The sequence below is a fragment of the Mastigoproctus giganteus genome, chromosome 9, assembly GCF_048544385.1.
Source record: "Mastigoproctus giganteus isolate SK-2022 chromosome 9, ASM4854438v1, whole genome shotgun sequence".
Classification (NCBI taxonomy): Eukaryota; Metazoa; Arthropoda; class Arachnida; order Uropygi; family Thelyphonidae; genus Mastigoproctus; species Mastigoproctus giganteus.
In genome coordinates, this window is record NC_143583.1 from 69,719,926 (window position 1) to 69,732,789 (window position 12,864).

Genomic DNA, 12,864 nt, shown 5'->3' on the forward strand with positions numbered 1-12,864 from the left:
GTGAAAAAGGCCTATAAAAATTCCTCACGTCATCGACGGGACTCAGACTCAAGCGTTTTCCACCCAGTGTCGGTAGGACGGCGATTCTACCAATTGTGCAACCCATGAGGACAGAAAGATGGACGAACGTAGTAGTAGTAGTAGTAGTAGTAATAGCAAATGATGCAAGGAAGCCCGCTTATATAGCATTCAGCCAAAAAAAAAAAAAAAAATTCCGCAAATCTATCCTGCAACCATCCTTCTTCAATTCGAATTTATGATCCCTCACTATGTGTAGTCTCAGCAAGTGGAAGAATACAATTAACATTTAGCTTACTCAATCCATTTAAGGCTTCTAACTCATCAATCAAATCTTCCCACAGTACCTGAACATTGCCTTATACAAAGGAATTATGACCACTTTATCCTTGCTAGCAATGTTTCTATATATCATCGACAAAACACCATGAGCTGTCCTGGCAGCATGTCTGCACTGACAGAGAATCTCTTGTCTAACTGCACAATTACTCTCTCTAGTATTTTTTCATTCTCCACTACCCTGAGTGTAATACCACATAGTTGATAAGTTACTCTGGGGTTACTGCTACCCGTGTGCAGTACCTTGGATTTGTCAATGTTAAACTTCAAATGCCATTTCTCAGCCCATCGACCAAGTTTTCTAGATCTTGTTGCAGTAAACACCCTGCCAACCTTTGTATCATTTGCAAACTTAGATTTTAAGGCTGATATACCTTCATCAATAGGATCGATAAATATTGAAAATAACAATGGACCCAGCAATGAACCCTCGGGAATTCCCCTAATAACATTAGTCTACGAAGAGCAGTGCCCATTAATGACCACTCCCTGTCTTCTTCCACTTAACCATCCCTTTATCCATAACAGTAACTTGCTCTTAATGCCACATTGCTCTAGTTTGTACAGCAGACTTTTATGTGCAACAGTATCAAAAGCGTTCCTGAAATCCAAGTATGTGATGTCAAAATTATTTTTTTGCATCCAGTTCTTTGGTCACTGCATCATAATCAGATTAGTTAGAGAAGACCGCCCTTTGACAAATCCAAGCTGTGATTGCAGTAAAATTGCATGCCTGTCCAAATGGTCCTGCATTAAAGTACTTGAAATTTAGAGTACTCGTGGAGGTAAACGGTTAGCGTCACTGCTGAGCTGCAAGGGATTCGTCGAACCAGCTGATTTAATTTTGGATTTAGACTTCTTTGTTCGGGTGGGGATTAAAATACAAATAAATTGAGGTTTTTTTTTTTTTTTTTCATAATCAGAGAATCCGTAAATCAAAGCATCGCACCTCACCAACACTAGCTTGTATGGATTTTTCCACCAATTACATCTCGCTTACTTGTAGATGTACCTCTAACTTTAATCGCATAGGGTCCTGAGCTGGATATCATCAATCTTCTCTTTTTTGGCGATTCCCTTCTACTTTTAACTCTCTCTCTCAGGGTAACTCGGGAATTTTTTTTTTGGCTGGTGCAGCATAAGCCTCAGGCTTCCTTGCACCATATTATTATTATTATAGCTAATAATAATAATATCGCTGCAAATATCCATATGGATTACGTTTTTTTTTTTTTTTTACAAATATTCTGATCTATTAGAATATACAGAAAGAGTACTACATGTTTAAATAAAAGGGGTGCCTCCGTAGCCAGGTGGAAAGGAGCAGCAGTGCATAGCACACGCTTCTTGATTAGACCGGGGTTCGAGCCCGTCACTACCAAATACGGAGGATGCGGAAAGGTCAGGGAATGACCACCGCATATCTCGGAGCAATATGGCCATAGTTGTTAATACTCATAAAAACCAAAAATAAATAAATAATAATAATAACATGTTTAAATGGGTACTAAAACAATGGATGAACCTAAGTTAAATCTGTGCAAAATTAAGTTTACCTCGATCCAAGTTAATTAATGATATCAGTTCACGATATATCTTATAAAGCTGCATGTAGATATATTTCGTTTATTATGAACCGGTCTGGGGCATTGCTTTTTAAATCAGTGGTTGTTGTTTGTTTTTTTTTTGTTTTTCTATGCTGTTGTTGTTTTACAGGAACCACACCCACAATCTCTGGGAACGAGAGCAAAACCTGACATTTATATTTAGGTAGTTAGGCAAGCAAGAGATGGGAGATTGTTATGTTTTATTTGTGTTTGTTATGTATTTATTTATGAAACAGATGTGCCATGAACCCTGATGGAACACTTAGCGAATATGGACGAGGTTTGTTGCACCTTTTTCTATCGAGAGTGGTAACGTAGTAAATTACTAATATTGATCTGGAGCATCGGGAAGCGGAAGCCGGGGAAACCGGCAAACGGCTTTGTCAAAACAGTGGCCAAAATTCACACCGAAGACGGCTGCAATTAAAGAGTAACTCAGGGTAGGTCTAATATAGAGCATAAAGCATTAATGCTCTCCAATCTGTGCACATGCATATAGTGGAATCATAGAAAGAGAGAGGGTGAAGAGTTTTCGTAGTCTCAGTGATATTCTTAAAACACTTCGTGTGAAATTAGCAATGGATTATTTTATTTCACAAAATGGTTTTTAAATGTCGAAGATTGTATTATAAAATTAATATCTGTAAGTAGCAGGTGCAATATTACTTTCTGTATTCTTTTGGGGGTTTTTTGCTATGTCCAGTTCCTTTTATCGGCCCATCATAGTAATATTAATTGAATTGTTTTAATTAATTATTAATGATATCTGTGTTTTGGATTGTCTTCTCAGCTTTCATAATGTGTATTTAATTTATTTTGATGATAACTGTTACTACTTGCCTGCCGAAAGAGACAGGAACAGATAATTGTGACTGAAGTTCAAGGTGGGGGAGGTGCCAGTGGGTTTCTGAGAAAATGTTTTACTCCGTTGGAGTTTACCATTTCATTGTAACTGCGTATGGTAGCCGATATAATTGTCCAGCTAACTATAGACTGTCCATTTTTCGTAGATGTGTTTCGAAAGCACCACGCGATTAACAGCAATCGCTTACGCTACTCCATAACCATACTAAGATGCCATCGGCACGGCGGATACGAGAGGACTCCGGAGCATACATACATGCCATAAGTAGCAGGGGAATTGACTAAAGGAATCTTTTATCACTGCGGGAAACTCCTGTAGCGCCAGTATGATTGGTCGATAGCTTGACAATCACTGTATGATGTTGTCTCCTTGGTTACTACTAATCATGACAGAGCCGACATCAGACTTTGTTGAACATAAATTTCATTTTTCCCCCCATTAATAGAGTATGGTCAGGTTTTTTTTTTTTTTTTTTGTTATTTAATTTAATAGTTCTTTCCAGAAACTTTTTATTTTAAATTAGTAAGGTAACTTTTTCTTAAAACAGAGGTGATGCTATTTACTTGAAACAAGCTTTAAAATCTTTAATTTTTGTTTTGGAATGTGAGGTTTGTCAATTCATTCCACTGTTTAAAATATGATGCATCAGAAATGAAGTGCTGGCAATCAAGAAATGCTTGCAGAAGAATTAGTGAGCACAGATTTATTCACCTTAGCTTGCAGTGGTGTGTGTGTCATATGATTTGATTGATATGAGCATTGTTCAATAGCACAGCGAGAAATTTTGCTTGTGGGGAGGGAGGGAGCTCCCATGTTTTGCATCATTGGTTTTCCAAGTATGACAATGTGATGGTACAGTTATATGATATAAAACAAAGTGAACTTGGGTTATCCCTCTCAGCACACCTCACCCCCCACACAGTGGTGCACTTGAACTGTAATTTATATGATTATTAGAACTAATGAGAGACAAACATCATATTGAACAATTGTGAAGTTTTCACAAAATATGAACTTTGGGTCCTTGATGTGGTTGTTTTTTAAATGTGTGCATCATATGTAATAATAGATCTAATATATTGTAAAGATGAATGCTATTATATCAGTACAGCAATTAAGGTAATATTTAAGGTAACTTTGGTACCCAGGCAGCAAAATTCATGCTTTGCCAAGTGTGACCTTAATTACTGTATTAGCATGGGCTATAACTATAATCATCTCTACAATATCTTAAACATAACCACATTTTCTGTCATTGCAATTAGTTTAAATCTAATGTACTTGAACTGTTTTAGTCTATCAACCTTGGGATATGGTCTGTGCCAGATAATGGAATTCCCTGAACCTCTGGAGGAACCTTGGACCACAAGAGGTAAACTAGCCTCTACCATAACTAAATAAGGTTCTTTAGTTACATGTTTTCTATAATTTATTTTTGTTTTACATTTAAGAAATTAAACACTTTAAATCATAATAAATTAAATGCAGTGTAAACGATGAATGAAGTTTAAACTTAAACATTTTTTACTACATATGGAATATGCAGCTAAAAGTCATATTTGAGATATTAGTATTGGTAAATGTAGAAAGCAAATACAGCATCAGCCAAAAAAAAAAAAAAAAAAAACTACCCACCTCATCAGTAAAAATTCTTGGAGAGGATATACCTATCCTCTCCAAGAATTTTTCTAGTTCTTCCTTGAATGTATTAAAATCATCCACTTCCACAACAACAGATGGAAGTTTGTTCCAATGATCACCCACCCTCTGGCAGAAGGCAAACTTCCACACATCTATCCTGCCGACCGGGCTAGCTGAGTGGGTAAAGTACCTGCCCGGCAACCCCAAGGTCGCGGGTTCGATTCTTGCCTCGGGCTTGGATCAAAGTACTGCAAAAACCTTGGGAGGTGCAATATGGCCACAGAAGCCGATGCGCCAACAACTACCAAATCAAAAAAAAAAAAAAAAACATCTATCCTGCAACTATCCTTCCTGAATTTGAATCCATGTCCCTTCATGTGTGTATTCTTTGCAAGATGAAGAATGCTATCAACGTTGAGTTTACTCGGTCCATTCAAGGCCTTAAACACCACAATCAGATCTCCTTGCAGATGCCTAATCTCCAGATGCTATAATTTTCAGAACTGAAGCCTTTCTTGGTAAGAGCACTCTTCTTTACTGTACTTTATTTACCTCTTTATTTACTGTACTCCTAGCATTGGTGTACATGCAAGTATACATGCACCTGTTCTTACTCTTAGTTACCCTAACACAGCCCATGTATTTACTTGTTCCGTGATTACGCCCAGCAGACCTTGAAATCCTGAGCACCTTGCTTTCCAGGCTGCTGCCATTGTTTGGAACTTATCAGAACTTATTCCATTGTTTGATAACCCATTCCCATAGATCAATTTTATGAAATTTAACCTTCTGTTATTACCTGGGATTTTATTTGTATTCCTTGGTTTTTGTCATAAGGGAAAACAAACCTTCCTCATTTTACTCAAACCCTTCAGTGCTTTATACACCTCACATCAGACCTTCCCTTAGATGTCTGGTTGTTAAACTTTGCATTCCACACCTTTTAAGCACATTCTTCATATGTGCATCGATTTGTGCTCATTATTAATCTGGCTGCCCTTATTTCAATCCTCTCCAGAAGTTTTTTTTTTTTTTTTATTATTATTATTATTAGGTGCAGTCTCCAGACCTGAATATCATATATTCCAGATGTATTCTTTGGAATTGTCACCTTGTAATTGGAGAGGGATAATGATGATGTCCTTCCTATTAGAAAAGGTCCCATAAATCATAGACAGGATGCCATGCAGAATGAGACAACTGTGCGCAGCCATCTGGGCACTACCATCTTGACACACTGAACTCTGCACCAGCCATCTCTGCATCACCCAACTCGGCACTAAGTACAATATTTGTTTATTAATATATTAAAATTTTAGTCAAGACATATAAAGATGTAGGTTTAAATAAACTCTGTGGCAAGTACTCTGAAACTTGTAGATGAAGGTTAAAATAATATCAAATTAAGTACTTTTAAATGGTAGTAAAATATTTATTTAATTAAACTTTTACATTCTAAATTAGTCTGTATAAAATTATATTTTCTAATTTATATTCTAAATTAGTTTGACAATTCAAAGTTATGGGCAGTGCTTCTCAAAATTTACCCATCTCTCTCTCTCTCTCTCTCTCTCTCTCTCTCTCTCTCTCTTTTCAATTTCAAGGGAGGATTCTGTACTGTGATTAATTTTTCATAGTAAAAGTCTCGTCTCCTTTGAACTTTATGCAGCCCATCGATCAACTTCCAGATATTAAGATGTTCTACTTCTAGCTCACACTGCAGTCTTCTATGTGTCACTTCAGCATGATTATTTATAATTCTATATAAATTCAACATTCCATGTGGAAATAGCAGATGATGTCTACCATTACCTAGTCTCTTGTCTTCTGCCGACGTAGTTTTCCCCAAACCAGTCAAGGAGTGGTTGCAGTTCATTGGAGAGAAATATCAGCAAGGTATTCAATTGCTTCATTGATACAAATAGAAGTGCACTAATCATTTTAGCTCACATCTGGTGAGTATGGGCTTGGCACGCCCAGGGTCCTGAGCTGGATATCATCATTCTTCTTTTCTTGGTAATTCCCTTATAACTCTCTCTCTCTTAATTTTTTTTTTTTTTTAGCTGGTGCAACATAAGCCTCAGGCTTCCTTGCACTATATGGCTAGTAATAATAAATTGTGCATGATTGTTGTGTTGATGTGATGAAAGCCTCCATAGAAGCAAGATGTTTTTTCATGTTGTGTGCAAGATGAAAAAAAAAAAAACAACCCTGAATTTTAGTAAGTGAAAAATGTTCCTTTATATTCTTGAATGTAGCTACCTCAAAGCCACAATTAATTATTTCTGGGTTTCACTCAGGTTTAATGTGAGGAATCATATCAAATAATTTGTTATACGTAGATTGCAGCTTCTTTTGGAGAAGAGCATACTTCATTGGATATACACCTCCATGCATTTTTGCCATAATATCATAGACTTAATATAGTTAGGGAATACATTTAAGGTGACATTTTATGCATCTTACCGATATACATCATCAGACCATGATGTTAGGGGTAGAAAAACAGAAAGAGTTGCAAATTTGAATTATATTACAATAATTATTAATTGTGAATTTTAAACTATTTAAGCTTAACATTTCCATTTTGGTTACAATAGAAAACAGATATTAAAAATCAGTAAATACATTTGGATAAAAATACATAAAGATTAAATTCTTGCCTGCTGACAGACTCCTGCTTGCCAATGCTACCAGAACCTGATGTGCATACTGACAAGACGTGCTGCCAACAAGTTAATTTATAGGTGAGCGATTAAGTCTGTTAACTAATAGAATGATGCCAAGTTTTTCTATCCTGTATCCAGCAGTTCTTGTTGGAGTGGAAGCCTGGTGCAAACTTTTCTCTCATACTCTCATCTGTGGTTGTTGTGCAGGCTGGTTCTGGTGGTCTGGAGGGGGTTGTGTGTGGGCTGCTCTTCTGGATATCTGTACTATTTTCTTTTCCTGTTTTTCCATTTCTTTTTCTATTTTCTTGTTGAAAAGGTGTAAATATTGTGGGTTGAATTAGACTCCTTATTTTCTTTTAATTGATGTGGCTACAAACATTTTTATGAAGAAGGCTTTTTTTTTTAATTTTCTTCTGTTGTATTGGTTGTCTGTAGAGAGGATTCCAGTGTTGTTGAATTCCCATGTGTCACCACATTGGAATGCATATAGGACTGTGTAGAATTTCAGGATTCATCTGTTGTAATCAAAACAGAAATTTAACTTTAAATACTTTAAAATTTGCAATTAATAATTATTGTAATATATAATTCAAATTTGTAACCCTTTCTCTTTTTCTACCCCTAACATTATGGTCTGATGATGGGTATCGGTAAGATGCCTGAAATCCATCACCTTAAATGTATAATGGTTTGGGCAATGAGCTTAATAAACTATATTATTAATTTCACATGGTATAAGAGTGATTATTAAATATAGTAACAGACTTGTGAAAACAAAAGTGGTGAAATTTTGAAAGTGCCATCAACATACCTTTTTTTTTTTTTTTTTTATTCTTTTTAGTAAAACTCATTTCTTTTACATCCAAACAGAAGAATTCTATATGACTCTTGGCTACTGTCACCAAACAAAGTTTTCTGTCTCAAGTTTATTACAGGAATAGGTTTGGAAACTATTAGGAATCTCTAATGGTTCTACATTTATTGGATTGATTAGCATTCTTCTACAATTTCTATAGCCCTTAGATTTTTTTTATTTTTACTATTTATTTTTTATTTATTTATATATATATAATTTTTTTTATTTATTTATTATTTTTTTTGTTTCTTTCACTTTTGATGAAGTACATATTGATGTACTTGACTATTTTACCATTTCTAATATGAAACTGTGCTCTACATATCCTTTCTCTCACATTGTCAAAAGTTGGTTATATTATCTGTGGCACCTTTATCAAATACATACAAATATCCATCACTGACTAACTTTCCCACATTGAGATAGTATTTTTGGTGCCATTTGTAGATGGGATGTGTAAATGTTACAATTTTTAAATATATATATATATATATATATATATATATATATATATCACCTTAATTTAATCTAAGCATACTGAATGAGAAAATGTGGACAACTAATTTTCTTGTTTAAACTTCATCTTTATATATCTTGACTACAATTAAGCCCCGCCTACTATGTCTCACCAACATTGAATTCCTGTGTGGTCCTATTTTTATAAATTTTTAAAAATATATTATTTTAAATTAATTTGAATGCAATTTTATGTTAAAGTTAAAACCTATATTAATAAATAAACTAGGGCAGCTAGTTTATTTATTAACTAGCTGCTCGCTTTTTTTGATAAAGTGAAATGAAATACTTACAGAAGCTTTCGACACTGTGTATGTGTCTCTTCCTCTACTATGAATACATAAATATGTTACATATGGAAATAAAGAATGGTACCTTGTGGTCATGTTAGATAAACATAGTGTTTGACCATGCTTAAACAGAAGCTTGTTTTACCACAGTAAAACAAGCTTCTGTTATGTATTTGTTATGTATTATCACGTAACCTGCATCTCTCTTCTCCCATTGGCTGAATAAATATCACTAGGAGGAAAATTATTTTAATGTATAGAAAGATATTGTACTTGGTGCCAAGTTGAGTGACTCAGAGATGGCCGACACCTAGTTTGGTCTGCATCAAGGTGGCTGTGCTGAGTTGTCCTAGATGCCATATGCCTTCCTATCCACCTGTTTACATTACCCGAAAAATTTCATGTCAGATTGAATCGTGACACCAAGGTCTTTTTAGTTGTGAACTGCTTTTAGCTCTTGTCACCTTTTTATCTTATACATGACTCTAGGATTTCTCTTTTCCCAAATGCATAACTTTACATTTAGAAGCATTGCCATTTTTCAGACCAAATATGCAACTAATCCAAATCTTTTTTTGTAACAAAATGGCTTGGCTCGGATTGTTAAACATCCTTTACACCTTCTGGTCATCAACAAACTTTGACAATTTACCTTGGATACCTTCATCAATATCATTAATGAAAATTAGAAATAGAATGTGACCCTCTGTCTTCTACCTATCTGTCTTCTATATATATATATATATATATATATATATATATATATATATATATATATATATATATATATATGTCAGAATTGTTAGCTGTGTCCAGCTGCTTAATGACTACTTTGTAATTTACAAGATTTGTCAGGCATGACCCTTAATCAACCCATGCTGGGATATATTCAAGATATTCTTGGCAAGAGAGTATTGAATGACATCCTTAACCATAGACTCCATGATCTTCCCTACCACTGAGGTCAAACTCACTGGGCTACAGTTACCTACCTCCTCTTTGTCACCACCTTTGTGGATTGGAAAAACATTAGCACTTCTCCAGTCCAAGGGAATCTTTGTGGAGTTCAGTGAACACTAATATTCCCAGTGGTTTGGTATACAGCTTTTCAATTACAGCCAAATATACGTATACTCTCACGAGTTTGTAATCACAGTGTATGATAACAGCTTTTTGTTAATATTTTAGAAATTAGCTATGATGAAGTGTGATTTTCTATATATTGAAGAATATAAAAAAAACACTGCAGTACTTTAAGATTTTTTATTAAGCATCGAAAAACTTACAGCAAAAAATATTGAAATGATTAATATTAACAACTATACTGATTTTTCATTAAAATATTCTCCACAAGATTTTATCACTGCCTTACATAGATGTGGCATTTTAGTGATTTGTTTTATAATGGTGTCTTGACTAACATTATTCCACGTGACTGCAAGGTTTCCTATAAATTTTGTGAAGATTGCTAGATTTCACAGACACGACTGTCCAGATGATCCCATAAAAGCTCTATTGGGTTTAAGCCAGGAAATTGTGTGGCCACACCATAATATGCAATACCCTCTCCTGTTGTTTAGTTGCTAGCAAGTCCCTGCACAGCTTAGAGCTGTGCTTTGGGTCATTGTCTTGTAATATAAAATTTCTTCCACAAAGTTAACGTATATAAAGAGGATATCGCATTATGTTCAAGAATGTTCTTATAGGCTTTCCATAACACATCTTTCAATCCTGATGATGTCACCTAGAAAAACAGAAGCAACTCCAGATCATGATGGAACCACCACCATGCTTGACTGTAGGCACTAAGCAATGTGCCACCTTTTTTTTTTTTTTTGCAGTTGATTATCTCACAAACTCTACTTGGATTCAAAAATTTCTAATTTGGACTCGTCTGTCTGCAATAAATTTTTCCTTGTTTGGTGTTGATGGCTCTTGGCCCAAGCGAACTGCTACTTTCAGTTTTCTGGTTTAATTAGGGTTTTTGAACTGCCACATGACTGTGAAGTCCTACTTGTTTAAGATGAAGTTTTACAGTGGATGGAGACACAGGAGTTACTCTGTTCCTATTGAATCAGCTTGGATTTCAGGTGCAAGTTATCGATTTCATTTATAAATATGTATTATGGTCTTATCTTGTGCTTCTGTTGTAACGCATGATCATCCTGATAGTTTTTTGTCCTTTAAACTGCAAGTCTCCTTGAACTGTTGAATTGGTAGTTTGTACTCCTTTTAATGAAATACCTAGTTGTTTGCCAATACTTCTCATGGAATAATTTTCTTTATATGGAGTTATAATAGTACTGTACTACTTTTTTTTTTTTTTTTTCAACACTCGGCTCCTTATTTCTTGCCATGTTTATCACAAAACACACGACTTGACCAAATGCTCTTTCTGAATGATGGGTGTTCGATCTTATAAGTTACACCTCTTATTCAGTTCATATTATTGAAAAACACTCTAGAATTTTCTACCACATTTAGGAATCTTCTACAATGTTCTGCTACATCCAGGAGTCTTCTACATCTTTCTGGAATATTCTCAAATATTTATTTAAGTTTTTTATTTTATTATTATTAATCATATGGTACAATGAAGCCTGAGGCTTATGCTGCCATAATAGAAAATATTTTAATAAAAATTGATAAACAAAAATGATCCTATTTTAATAAAAAAAAAATTTTTAAATTAAAGAATGAAACGTGATTCCAAACTTTTAGGTGGGTGGGTATACCATCTTCCCCTGTAGTCTTTGCCCTCCTTTTGATCTCAGTAACATTTTTTTATATAAAAAAAAAAAAAGCTTGTCTGAGATCAATATATCACATAATTTACAGCAGTCTGATACTTTAACATTCCCCAGTGTTTTTAAGCTTACTTTTGATTGTAAATATAGATGAAAAGTATTTGTTCAGCTGGATAGAAGGGGCTGGAGATGGTTATTACAGAAGCAAAGATAAATTTCCCACCTGCTGCCATCCAGATTAACAATAGGAAGTACTTTGTGTGTGTGTGTGTGTGTGTGTGAGAGAGAGAGAGAGAGAGAGAGAGAGAGATTCAAAAAAAGAATAAGGTAACAAGAAATTGCCTCCTCTAATATATAGCTTTTTAGTAATGAAATAATAATAAAATACAAATTAATTTCTAAGTCATTTTTGAGCCTGATTTACATCAAATAGAATATTTCTGGCTTTGGGTAGTGGAGTTACTTGAAATTGGAGGATCACTGTTGATGGGCTGAATATAACCAAATGCTTATTAGAGTTGATCATGGTTGGCTCTACTTTTCTGACTGGTTAGGTGCTAGGTACGTTGCAGGACAGTTTCTTTTGAATTGTTCATGATTAAGTTATGAAATAAACTGTTAAGTTCTGTTGGAGTCTGCTTCTTGTTTATGGGTGGACCCTGAAGTACAGAATGAAGAAAATTTCTTTGAGTTTTTCTGTTATATGGTGGATCAGTGAAGAAAACACAAACCCTTTGCAAATGGTTTGTTTTCTGCCAAATTTCACATTTTTGTGGCGAGTAGTCTCCTGCACGATTATCCAACTTATAAGGAGCTGAAACTGCTTTGGTTCTGATCATAGAACAGCAGAAAAAAAAATCATTCCATTTTCAGGTGAGTATAATAGTATTGTATATTATTATTATTATTATTATTATTTTTTTTTTTTTTTAATACAACTTACAAAACTGGTTAATATTGTATTAAGTAATGTTTTAAATTGTGGTTTTAAAGTGGAAATTAGAAAGCTTAACTTCATTTTTCCTTATAAATAATATATAATAAATTAATTTTAGTTGTGAAGTACATTTTATTTCTACCTCTGTAATACCCATTATCTGAGCCTTAGGCCCATCTTAGATATTAAGGACACATTATCAACACTTATTAACACAATTTAAAAAATATTTAATTGACCACTTAACCCCAATCATTATCTAAAAATCTTTAGACTGCATGACTTAGTTACCACCCTTGTCATCAGGGACGTCGGTCTGTACTATCTAGTACATTGATAAAACATACTATATTACAAATATACAGTTATTACTCCAGGC

The 12,864-nt window shown here is 34.4% G+C and overlaps 1 protein-coding gene across 1 annotated transcript in view; it reads left to right on the plus strand.

The window, feature by feature from the left end:
- Positions 1–4,144: 4,144 nt before the first annotated feature.
- The window catches only part of RhoGAP71E (Rho GTPase activating protein at 71E), a 358,970-nt gene continuing 350,250 nt past the window's right edge, over positions 4,145–12,864 (plus strand). Inside the window, exon 1 of the mRNA XM_090381175.1 lies at positions 4,145–4,201. The gene's annotated coding sequence lies outside the window, so the exon portion shown is untranslated. The remainder of the gene's footprint in view (positions 4,202–12,864) is intronic.